This window comes from Amblyomma maculatum, chromosome 10, assembly GCF_055883805.1.
Source record: "Amblyomma maculatum isolate TAMU_Amacu chromosome 10, ASM5588380v1, whole genome shotgun sequence".
NCBI lineage: Eukaryota > Metazoa > Arthropoda > Arachnida > Ixodida > Ixodidae > Amblyomma > Amblyomma maculatum.
This window is the reverse complement of record NC_139353.1, coordinates 139,056,927-139,070,372: the sequence shown is the minus strand read 5'-3', so window position 1 is coordinate 139,070,372 and position 13,446 is coordinate 139,056,927. Positions and strand designations below refer to the sequence as shown.

Sequence of the window (13,446 nt, the reverse complement as noted above, 5' to 3'; positions counted from 1 at the left end):
GTTGCAAACAAAGGAGAATGCATTTGTCAGAGAGAGAGAGATAAACTTCTTTTCAGAGTATGCGTGAAATATTTGCCCTAGGTTAGCAGAGCAAAGTTATTTCTCGGCTGGATATTGCAAATATTTGTGCGATTTCATATCCCCAACTGATCGATTCCCTTGTTATTTCCTCCCACTGTTCCTTTGTTTTATGTTTATTTTTTAGATACTGTCAATGTCAATAGGGATTTTACAGGAGTGGGTTTCAAGGGCCCATAGGTATTTGCTCATACAGAAATATAGACGTATGGACCGAAGGGTATAACCGAACACTTACAATAATGAAAAAGAGGCAAGCGTATGAAATATAAAAAAAAAATCAGAGGTTGATATTTACACAGATTCATATTAAATATAGAAAATAAAAGAAAGACATTAATGATGTCATCACTTCCTCATGGTTGACAATGCAGATTTTCCAGCCAGTTCGACAAATTTGTCGATGGTGGTCTGAGTTACCACCACCTGGTGCAGAGTTCATCACATACAACTCGTGGGAAAAACGAGAAACCATTTCTGCTTCCAGTGTGGTGTAGTTCTAAATGGATAGGCTGAAGAGTTCTTGGTGATTGGTTACCACTGCATTCACATGAGGAGAGGGATACAAGGCTTCATCTGTGTAGACTGCCTTGTTGCTTCTTCCTATCATGCGTCTTATGAAATACACTGTGGCTCTTCTCTGGCCTTCGTGGGAGTGGGTCGACACGTTCTTTTGTATGGGTATGGGAGCTAGGTGTAAGAGCAGGCGCTCTTTAGGATAAAGTTCATAAAAGTTATTGTGGACACGCAGCGCTTTGAGCTTGTTGTTGCCAGTGTATGATGGGAGACCGAAGGCATTTTTGATGGCTGATCTCATGATTGCATCTGATATGTTGTGTGCTACTTTTCTAAATAGGTAGGGAGGCCATATGCAACTCTGGTGATGACCAGTGCTTGGACCAGCCATTCAATATCTTTTTCCCTCATTTCTTTTTGCACTCTCGCCACACTCTCATTATATTTAAGTCAAATTATTTTCTTTAGGACAATGCTAAGGTTTTAGAATCTACTCTAGCTTTAACTAATGTCTGTATAACAACTAAGCATCAACTAAGCCCTGAGGCAACAAATACCATTAAAAAAATTAGCATGCATCTATACAGACTTTCAGTGCAATGCACGCTAACCAGTCCCCATGGGGCAAAAAGGCCAACCACTACGGCCGAGAAAAGGACGCAGAAACACTTACCATGTGTGAACTGGCTGTTGTCTTCTGGCCCGTCATTTACACAAACGGTTTCACAAGCTTCGAGACGTATTTGTTGCGCTTGACGCATTTCTCCAGCGGAGGAGGTGTTCTGCCTCTTTTTCGAAGCTGAATTGGCCACCCGCGGCCAATTCCTCACCACATGGCCCACATCCCGGGCCATGTCGGAGATCTCCTGTAGAAGCTTCTCCCTCTCGGTATATTGCTCCTCTGTGCCGGATCTGATGTGAAAACAATGCTCCCGTGAGAAACGAAAAACATCCGGCAGAGACTGTGACAATGTTAGCGTGGGATTACACTCTATGCTCAGCATACATACAGAACATGCCACTTTCGAAGGTTTTCTCGGTCTTCCCGATGGAAGTAGCCAACCAAGAGATCCGTGCGCTCCTTGATGTAGCGAAGCGTCAGCGGCTGGCCGACCGCGAACGACACATAGTGTAGCACCGCCATCCAGTTTTAAGGTCGCTCAAATGAATTTTGAGCCACTACCTCGTGAAGAAGCAGTATATCTTCATGAACGCGGAAGCGTTTCCGCATCCTCTGCTCCGACGAGCTCGAACCACGGGCTGTAGATGTCGCCGAACCTGCTACGTTGTTGGCAGCCATCTTTCTCCGCTTGCACGGACCGTCTCGCTATGCCCGTTCCGCTAAGATCGTCCGCGAGCGGAGCGGGTGGTGCTCTCCGCTAGCCCCCTATCGGCTAAGCGGGCTGCGTATGCGCAGTTGCGCTCCCGCTAGCTGCCTTAGCGGAGCGGGGTCTCCGCTCCCGTCAACTAAAACTCTCTATTCATGTGGCGCTACGCTCGCGGCATATTACCGATCCGCCGCCGAGCCTTTGTGCCGACATTGTCTGCATCCATCGATGCATGTCCTTTCTGTGGAGTGCGGGAGACTTCAGAACACATTTTTCTCGAGTGTATCCTCCCTGCCTCACTCCTAGATCGCGTGAAAGAACTGTATGAGCTGCCAGGAATACCATATGCCGCCGTCAGGTATCTCAACCCGCTGCCCAGCGAAGCCCGAAAGCAGTTCGTCTTCGCTCTCGTTGAATAAGTTATCAAATCTGGATCGCTAGGTGCCGAGCGGTCTACAGCACGAAAAAGCCCTGTCTCCTTGAGGTGAAAAAGAAAATTAGGAAGGAGCTGTGGTTCCACCTTGAACGCGAAAGACGACAGCTCGGCAAGAAAACGTTCTATGAAGAATGGGGCCACCCCATGATAATTTTCAAAGAAAATGAAGAATCGAGGTCAAATATTAGAAGATTTGCTCGCGTCAGGCTTTGACCCGCCGGAATGGCACGGACGCGGTGCACTGGCACTGCGACTCCACTCCGGTGGGAATAATCCAGATTGCATGAGCCCCGTGGCTGGGAAAAGCCCGCTCCTCGTAAAGATCTCCCCCCACCTGTGGTGCAGGAGGCCTTGCATGGGGTTGCCGTAGGATGATGATGGTCGCTGGTTGAAGTCTGTACCCTCATAGGAGGACTGCGCCTGGTCCATCCTCCCTTCCATCTGACAATGGAAATACATTTGTGGAGACCAGACGACGAGCGTCCGTTGTTCATCTCCACGTCATGAGTTCGCGGTCTCCGCTCTCAAGCTCAATAAATTCTGGACATCGGACTCGGAAATTTGGTTGCTCTTAATCGAGGCTTTGTTCCGTCGGCACTGCATCACTTCGCAGGTGACGATGTTCGACCACGTCATTGGCGCGCTCACGCCTACTACCGCGGCAATTGTTCGCAATGTCCTGCACTCTCCGCCTGCCCATCGCCCTTACGATCATCTCCGGGCGACGCTGATCCAGCGACTTCTGGAATGGAGCCGCGTCGTCTGCATCAGCTCCTTACCTTAGAAGAGATCGGAGATCGCAAGCCTACCGAGCTGTTGCGTCGCATGACCGCCCTGGCTGGAGACTTCGCTGTTCACACGACAGCTCTCTCCTGCGGGGATACTTTTTGCAGCGTCTACCACCACAGGTGCGCATGATCCTGAGTGTGTCTTCATCTCAGACACCAGACACTCGCTATGCTAGCAGATAAGATCATGGACGCCAGTGCTCACTCTATGGCAACAATTCATCGTCCTCTTGCCCCTCAGTTGCCCAGCGCAGCTGCTGACGCTCACTATGCCCGCTTCACCGATACTAATAAGGAGCTCACTCGGCAAGTAGCACGGCTTACAGCTGAAGTTCCAGCCCTTAGTAAGCGGCGGCCGCGTTCCTCATCTCCACCTCGCCGTACCAACCCCAGTGCTCCTGACAACCGTTTTCCGCCCTCCAGGACCGTTTGCTGGTACCACCGCCGCTATGTCTCTCACGCACGGCAATGCCGCCAGCCCTGCTCCTTCGTGGGAAACGGTCCGGCCGAACACTGAAGGTGACCGGTGTTCTCAGCCCACGATCCAGTCGCCTTTTCCATGTTACTGATCGTATAACGAAAGTTCGCTACCTAATCGACACAGGTACCGAAATCAGTGTTCTTCCGCCTGCGTTGTTTGAGCGATGCCGTCCTTCGCACTTTCCACCTCTGATCGCAGTCAACGGGTCGGCCATACGGAAATACGGCCAGAAGTCGGTAACTCTCGACATCGGACTCCGCCGTACATTCCGCTGGGTATTTGTCATCGCGGATGTGCGCTCGCCAATCATCGGCGCCGACTTTCTGTGGCATTACCATCGGACTCCGCCGTAGCTTCCGCTGGGTATTAGTCATCGCGGATGTGCGCTCGCCAATCATCGGCGCCGACTTTCTGTGGCATTACAGGCTCCTAGTTGACATGCGGCAAAGCCGCATACTGGATTCCGAAACGAGCCTAGTCATCCAAGGCGTCTCTTGCCGCGATCCACAAATCCGGCTCCTCCAGGCACAGATCACAGTTCCTGACCCTTGGTCCAGCGTCCTTGCTGAGTCTCTGGACGTTATTTGACCCCCGTCCCATCAAGCACCGCTTGCGCACAGCGTGACTCACCCTATTGTGACGACTGGGCCTCCCATGTTTGCTCGCGCTCGTCGCCTCGCACCGGATCACCTTGCTGTGGCCAGAAAGGAATTCGACCACATGCTGGAGCTTGGGTTCATCCGTCCTTCCTCCAGTACTTGGGCATCGCCCCTCCATAGGTTACTAAAAAGAACGGCGACTGGCGCCCGTGCGGCGATTGCCGGGCTCTCAAAAAGGCCACATTCCCTGACCGCTACCCGGTTCCACATATCCAGCATTTTACATCTGGCCTTCATGGCTGCACAATCTTCCGCAAGGTTGATCTCGTGAAGGCATATCACCAGATTCTTGTAGAGTCCTCGGATATCCCGAAGATCGCTATTATTACGCCTTTTAGCATGTTGGATATCTGAGAATGCCTTTCGGTCTTCGCAATGCGGCCCAGACCTTTCAGCTCTCTGTTAACGAAGTCCTATGCGGTTTGACGTGCTGCTTTCCCTATCTTGATGACATTCTCGTCGCTCCATCTGCGTCAAGTCTTCGCCAGGCTCAGCCGCTTTGGTCTTGTGGTTAATGGACCGAAAAGAGAGTTTGGTTTTGCAGAGTTTAACTTTCTCGGCCATCTCGTGAACGCCTATGGCCTCCGCCCGTTACAGGCCCGTGTCACCACCATCACTCGATTTCCCCGGCCCACTACCACCGACCAGCTACGCGAATTGCTTGGCCTCGCCAACTATTATCGGCGTTTGATTCCTCGCTGTGCTGCAATACTGCAGCCTCTTCACGACCTTCTCTCGGGCCACAGCAAGCCGACAGCTGTTGTCGCTTGGAGCGATACCGCTGACCGCGCATTCAGCGGCATCAAAGCTGCCATTGCCGGAGCCACGCTCCTCATCCATCCCATAAGTGAGGCGCCCGCATCCCTCATGGTTGACGCATCAGAGACGGACTTGCAACAGTTTCTGGCTGATGTTTGGCAGCCAATTGCCTTCTTTGCTAAGACGTTTGCGCCCCCTGAGCGCCACTACAGCACCTTCGGCCGAGAGTTGCTTGCAATATATTCAGCCGTAAAACACTTCCGTCATTTTCTCGAAGGGCGCACTTTTCATATCTTGACTGACCACAAATCTCTGACGTCTTCTCTGGCATCCAACAGTTCCTCCTACGCTCCTCGGGAAATCAGGCAACTCGGCTATATTTCCGAGTTTACCTGCGACATTCGTCACGTCAACGGCAAGTCGAACATAGTTGCCGATGCTCTTTCTCGTGCTGAAGTAAATGCGACGGGCAATGGATGGCCAATCATCGACTTCACGGCTATGGCTGCTGCTCAACGAGCCGATGCCAAACTGCAACGGCTTCGCACGCGCGACAGCCTTCAAATTGGAGGACGTCTTGCTCCCAGACTGCGCCGTTCCTCTCGTCTGTGATATGTCGACCGGTCGCCTTCGCCCTTACGTGCCTCCATCATAGCGCCGATCCGACTTTGATGCCCTCCATTATTTGGCCCACCCTGGCATCCGCGCAAATCAGTGCTTCGTCACGGCTCGTTATGTCTGGCCTTGCATCAGCGTCGACGTTCGCCGCTGGTCGCGCACGTGCCTCAGCTACCAGCAAAGTAAGGTGCACCGACACACAGCGACTCTTCTTGGATCCTTGCCGTACCCGGACGCCCGCTTCAGCCATCTGCACGCCGACATTGTCGGTCCTCTTCCTCCCTGCGGGAACCATCGCTACCTGTTAACCTGCATTTACAGGCTCACGAGGGTGGCCTGAAGCGATGCCCCTTCTGGACATAACGGCGGAATTGATCAGAAAAGCGCTCATTGCACTCTGGATAAGCCGCTACGGCGTTGGTTTCACCATTACGAATGTTCGTGGTCGTCAGTTTGACTCAGCATTATTTCCTAACCTATCTCGACTCCTCGGTGTCAGCCACATTAAGACGACCTCTTACCACCCTATTTCGAATGGTATCATTGAACATTTTCACCGGCAGTTTAAAGCTTCACTTATGGCGTCCGCTTTCTCTGCACCATGAATAGAGCGCCTACCCTTCGTCCTGCTTGATCTCCGCACCGCACTTCGCAGCGACTCTTCCACCTGTGCAGCAGAGGTAACGCTTGGCACCAACCTCCATGTCCCTGGCGAGTTCTTCCAACACCTCCTAGACAGCTTTCAAGGCCTGCGCGCTCCGACGTGACGTCACTTCCTGCCGGCCTACTCCTTGCGTCCCCGGCGTCCCGGCGCCGGGACGCCGGGGACGCCGGCGTCCCTTCGTCCTTCGGGAAGGAAAACACTTGGCGCCGGGACGCGGCGCCTGGACGCCAGGGACCAGTCAGCCGCGCGCCATATATGCTTTGTGCCGTGTGCGAGTGGGCTGCTGTTCTGCGCGTGTTTTCTTGCCCTATTTGGTTGCTGTGCGCCCATGTTTTGCGGCATATGCTGGTTTTTAAATGCCGAACAAGTGTTGTGTACCGGCATGTACAAGCAATTACCGAACAGGGGAAAAAGCCCAAGTGTTTTCCTTCCCGAAGACGATGTGCAACGCACGAAGTGGCTGCGGGCGATACCGAGGAAGAATTTTAGTCCTACAGAGAATAACAAGGTAAGAGATTTGTTTGTTACACTGCGCTTCTAGGCTACGTTTGAAGCGCAATTCGATTATTCCTTTTTATCGAACGAGAACAGTATACAGCAGGTATTTCGCTCTAGCAGTCGCATATTATCAGTATGCCTTCGCTTTTGTTTGAATGCAGGTATGCGCACTGCACTTCGAGTAGTCATGTCTTGAACTGAAGACTTCGTACACGGATCCCAGGACCGGGCGAGTGCTTGAGGTTTCATTGAAAGTACCCCGGCTTCGAAAAGGATCAGTGCCTGCTCTCTTTCCGGGATGGCCATCCTACTTGTCAAAGCAAGACGCCTGCCCTTCCAGAATATCACCAGATAGCAAACGAACACGCCGAGAAGCATCAGACCTTGCTCGTGCGATTTCTGAATCCGCAGCTTCCTACCACAGTGAAGAAATTAAGCGTAGTTTTTTTCTCGCTTCCTGAACTGAAAGAACGATTGAAGACAGTGTGTGTACCTGATGTGTGGGCAGTCATTCATCGCCCTAACTGTGCGCTGTTTTTGAACATAGTGAACGAGAGTGCACCTGTTTTGCAGTCATCCGTGACCATCTCCGTTGATATGGAGTTGAGCGTTTGTTTCTTGGGCAAACGTTTGAAGCGTTTTGGAAATTACTTGGTGCCAAATAAGGTCATGGATGTCAATGTTCTCCTGGAACTATTGAAATGAGTGCAACGCATTGAGAGCGATGAGTGTCCCTCTGATGGCCTTAAAGATATTGTTTGTGCTCTTCTGGAAAAAATTGAGGAACACATCACAGACAGCAAAAGGGATATGATTAGATTTTTGAAAGAACAGGTGACATTGCTTGTAAAGGAACGCATCCAATATTCATCAGAGATTATGGTGCTTGCTTATATTTTGCACACAGTATCCCCTCACCCATACAAGTTCCTTAGGTCATCTTGTGTTTTTGTCTTGCCACATCCGAGTACAATAAGAAATGTCTGCTCTTCATATCAGTTGCCACCGCAAAATGAATCTGGGAATGGTAATTTTCTGAAATACATCGCCCACAGATCCAAACAACTGAAGCAAGATGAAAAAGATATTGTTCTGATGGTAGATGAAATGCACATCCAACCATTTTTTGATTATAAAGGCGGCAATATCAGTGGAGCAGCGGCAAACTCCAATGTGGCCGCTAAATCCGCGCATGTGTTTATGTTGCAAAGCATGCTCAGCTCTTTTCGAGAAGTTGCACACATTCTTCCTGTGCGAATGCTGAATGCCGAGTCTCTGCACAAAGTGCTGAAGGAAGTCATCCTCGGGCTTGAAAAACTTGGATTCAGAGTGCTAGCTGTTGTGTCGGATAACAATTCGATCAACAGGAAAGCCCTTAGTATGTTTTCAAGTCCCCCTAAGCTGAAAATAGCTTATCCGAATCCGGCTGACGCATCACGGCCTTTATTTTATGTTGTAGATGCCGTGCATTTGCTCAAGTGCATTAGAAACAACTGGTTAAATAAAAAAATCCTGGAACTAACCTTTATTTCCCACTGTTCGACCTTTCAAATATCACAGTGCATCATGACGCCATACAGTGGGCTTCTTTCAAGGAACTACGTGAGCTTCATAAGCTTGAAGCTTCGCAGCTCCTAAAATACAGCTACCACCTCTCCTCAAAAGCACTGAACCCCAGCAACTTAGAGAGACAGAATGTCAAGCTCGCTACAGGTATTCAACGAATTTGTGGCTGAAGCATTAGATGCCCACAGTGACTTGCCAGCATTTCAACATGCTAAGCAGACTGCAAATTTTGTTAGAGTAATCGTTAGATGGTGGAAAATTATAAATGTTGAAACACCGCACAAAGGGTATCACCATCAGGATGTTTACGAGCAGCCAGCTTCATCAAGGACAGATCACCCTAAGCTGACCTTCTTGGACGCCTTAGTGACTTGGTTGGACGTGTGGGAGTTTTATAAGCATGACAATGGTACACTCACAAGAGAAACTCTTACTGTTCGGTCAGTACAGGCAAATGGCAGGAGGCCACTATCACATTAGCATCCGACAACTTTATGAATGTGAAGGCAGGCTGCGATTGCAGAGCACCCTTCCGGCCTTAAGCGATGATGATCTGCTAGACACTGCTTCTTCACAAAGTGCCCCACATAAAGCGTCTTTCGACATTACCGTAGAGTCTGAAGATTTAGACAAGTTGAGTTCACGTGTTGCTGTGTTTGGCTGTGTTGCAGGCTTTTTCGCGCACTCTGTCTTGAAAGTTTTGAAGTGCGACACCTGCAAGGAAAAGCTTGTTGTTGAGAGAGATGACGAGAGAGACACGGATATGTACTCACTAACAGCGAACCTCAGTCGAGGGGGCTTAAAATTTCCCAGTGCGTGTGTTGTTACCATCGTTATGCACGCCGAAGTTGTAAAAAAATTGCTGCAGCCCGAAAATGCCACGAACTTGTTACAGATGTCTAATCACAGGATCATCGTGAAGCACCTTGTGATTAAAAGCCTGCCAGAGTTCGAAGAACTGTGCACATGTGAAAACGGCCATGCGCCTGAACTTGTAATTAACATGGCAGCAAAATGTGCTACAAATATAATACTGAACAATTATTGTAAAGACAGGAACGATACTGCCACTGCTGCTGCAAAAGCTGATGCAAAAGCACGCAATTTAAAGACAGTCACCAAAAAGTGATAATGAAAGCAATTGTTGTCTGTTGATTGTATTTCATCGTGAGTGCCGAAAATAAATTTTGTCCCCATTTGTAAAGCTTTTAGGCATTTTGCATTTATAAAGCCCATGTGCTTACCTGGAGCGAACGTCACGACATGCTATTTGTCAAACGTTCTCATTCTTTTCTATTTTTTTATTTTAACTCTTCCTACATCTCAACAATAATGTGCTACATCTACACGTCACTCCTTGCGCACCAACCACGCGTAGCTTCGTAGAAAGCCTGAGCGCGGCTACTTAGCAAGCGCCAGCAAGCAGGGGAGAGTTGGAAGCGGCGCGTCGCCTGGGACGGGCAGTGGTGACGTAGCTGACGTCGAGGCACGTGACGCGCAGGCCTGGAACAAGTCTAGGAGGTGTTGGTTTTTTGAGCCCTCGCCACCCACGCCTCCTGACGTCACATATTACACCTGCCGACTACGTAGCGCTATGGGCAATATCAATTCACCACGTCAGCGCCAGTATTCTAGTCGTATCCACGTTCCCTCCGACCTGCAGCGGTGCACACACGTCTTCGTTCGCCACGACGCTGTACGTCCACCCTTACGGCCACCGTACGATGGCCCGTAGCAGGTACTCCGGTGTGCTCCTAAGTACTTTATACTGCGTATCAATGGCCGGGAGGACACTATCTTCGTGATTGCCTTATACCCGCCCACATTGACTCAGATGTAATCGCAAACTGTGCCATTGCAACCCCTTCCGATCATGCCATTTCTCGCCGCGTACGATTCACACTACCAGTGTCCACTTTTCGCCATTCCCCTTCGCTCATGGCTTCATTGCTAGAGGGAGAGGGAGAGGGAAGGGGCTGTGGAATGCCATCGTCGTCTGAGCGAAGACGACGACAGCCGCAGCGCGCCTACCAAAGCACGCGCAGTTAGTTCTACGTGGCAGCAGGATTGAATGCCTGCGATTCGCCGCCCCGTTGCCGCCTGGCACAGCGGGTCCTGCCAAAATATATTTGTGGAGACCCAATTAAAAGTGTCTGTGGTTCATCTCCACACGCCCATAACTAGCTTATCAACACCAACCAAGAAGAGACGCGGCCTGGAAGCAAAACAGATGGATAACAGAAGCAGGAAAAACACAAAAAAAATAATAAAAAACCGCAGGGCGTATATAAAACGCCTGAAAACATATAAATAAAATAAATGCCAATAACGAACCCGGCTAAAGGAAGAACAAAAGGAGGAAATTTTAAAACTGCAGGCCCCGCCAGGGTGGTGCAGTGGTAAGACGCCCGACTACTGTGCTGGAGTTCCCGGGATCGAATCCCGGCCTCGGCGGCTGCGTTTCGATGGAGGCGAAACGAAGTGGCGTCCGTGTGCTGTGCGATGTCAGCGCACGTTAAAGATCCCCAGGTGGTCGAAATTACTTCGTAGCCCTCCACTACGGCCCCCTTTTCTCTCTATCCACTTTCACTCCCACCTTCATCCCTTCCCTTACGGCGCGGTTCAGGTGTCCACAGAGCAAGTGTAACAGATACTGCGCCTTTCCCTTCCTATGAACCAACCAACCAACCAAAACTGCAGCAATGCGGCAGAGCCAAAGAACAGTCAAGGTGCACCGCGACTTAGATACTGGCGGGGAAATAGGCACTAAGACCAGTAAAAGGTAGAAACATGAGTTAATGAAAAGCCCGCAACCAACGCGGCTAGAAGAATGACAAAAAGCTCGACACAACGAATACACTAAACAAGCACGTTAGCGGCATAGCTAGGTGGCAAGTGAACATAGTACTGCAGGTAAAGCCGTGACAAAAAAAGACGCTAGAATTAGTTAAGGATAAAAGACAGATATGTGACCATCGATAACACAAACAGAACAGGAGCAAACCCTGAAGACAAAGGCATTTAAAGACCTAAGAAAAATGTTGGCAGACGTTAAGACGTGCGAGAGCGCGAGAGGGGAGCGTACAACGGATGAGGAAGTCGGAAAGGAATGACAGCTCTTTTTCTAGGAAACTGGCGGTGTACTAACACATTCATCGTTTTGCTTGTTGACAGCGGCAGCTTCTATGATTTCTCTGGTTAGCCTATTTTTGTGCTTGGCCAGAATTTGCGTTTGTGCAAAGTTTGGCGAGAGGCAACGGCAGGGTGGGTTAAACAAGAAGACACCTGAACAGAAGGAATACTTTTTGGCCAAACAACAAAAATGCCACCAAGAACACCGCGCTAGGCTGAGTGCTGCGCAATGTGCGAGTGCGTCACCAGTGAGATTCACCGCGACTAAGCAAGTGTCTCCATGGTAAACACAGATTTCGCTTGTACCAATAAGCATACCAGAATTAAGCCTGGCTATTTGTAAGCTCCGTTTCAGTCAGGCGGCCGCTAAACTTAAAGCGACACTCTTCTTGACAAATGTCCGTCCGTTTTAGAATAGGGTTGTGCGACTTGGGATCATGACACAAAAGCCCTTACCAGTTAACATAAACAAGATCGGAAACTTGAGCCTGGGTTTGTAACCAGAAACTATGATTTCTCAAATATGCAGAAGTCTGGACTGACCTGCCTTACGAAAAGACCCGAATACTTATGGCTGTCTCTGTAGGGGGAGGCTCTATAGCGGGAACCAGTTTGACGAGGTATGCGTCCGTCGGGGCTCCTATATTGCTATGTATCCTTCCCTTTATATCATGTTATGAAAGTTGAATAATACACGTGAAGTATAAAAAATAATTTAAAGATTGATTTACACCAAAATGACAAATAGTCCAGGACTGAAATAAATTTCAGAAGGAGGGTGTTTAGCCCCATACTATTCTTTTGAGAGGGTTTCGGCAGGTCGTTTGTAGAAATAACACTTCTGCCACCACTAGGCGTATTTTTGTTCAGCTAATATGAAATTGCAAAGTTCAGTTCCATTTACTAGCGATTCTGTGTGTTCTCGTCATTACTTTGATCCCAATTGTTGAGTGTATCAAGTTTCAGCTTCAGCCATAGTCTGCGGACTCTAGATGGTTTTATTTCGTCATGAGTTCTTGAGTATTAAAGCGAAAGCCTTTCTTGGCTCATGCAACGGCGTACACAGAAACTGTAATCTGGTTAAGTGCATCACACTGCCACTACAGAAAAGACGTTTTCCGTCTCCACTGTAAATCAAATCACTATCCTTCCGACCCCAGCCGAGCGCGCAAACTACTACTTCGATGAAATGGACGCTCGAGTTATTAAAAGGTTAATTATAATAGTAGCGACGACAATGATGCTGCTGTTAGTCATAATTATAATGATGGTAGTAGCGATGACAGTAACGGTGTGTTTAGTTAATAATGATAATAATGATAGCGATATGATGATGAAGATAATAGCACCGATGGCAATGACAATACAGTTTCTGAAAACAGTCCTGTTAATAATAATAATAAAGTAACAATAATAATAATAATAATAATAATAATAAAATAATAATAATTGTTTTACAGGAAGAGAAAGGCGCTGTATCTGTCACACTTGCTCTGTGGACACCTGAACCGCGCCGCAAGGGAAGGGATGAAGGTGGGAGTGTAAGTGGAAAGAGAGAAAGGGGAGCCGTAGTGGAGGGCTACGGAGTAATTTCGACCACCTGGGGATCTTTACCGTGCGCTGACATCGCACAGCACACGGACGCCACTTCGTTTCGCCTCCATCGAAACGCCTCCTGTTAACTGCATTTCGCCATTCCCGCTCTTCAGTAGACAAGCATAGTCTGCAACCTTTTACAATCCTTCCCCCTCGTTCGTTTTAAGATTGAAATGAGTTGTATAATTTCTTTTGCTAGTTACCTGTTCGTTTTTTCTCCTTTTCGTACATATAGTGTCATCTGCATGGAAATGTAATTTCATTTTGTATCTCTCGTACAATGAGGCATGTTTGCATCTAACACGACACCGCTACTCCGTTCGCTGC

At 49.0% G+C, this 13,446-nt stretch overlaps 1 pseudogene; it reads left to right on the top strand.

The window, feature by feature from the left end:
• Nucleotides 1-6,683: 6,683 nt before the first annotated feature.
• Nucleotides 6,684-8,024, top strand: LOC146177554 (uncharacterized; annotated as a pseudogene).
• The last annotated feature ends 5,422 nt before the right edge of the window (nt 8,025-13,446 follow it).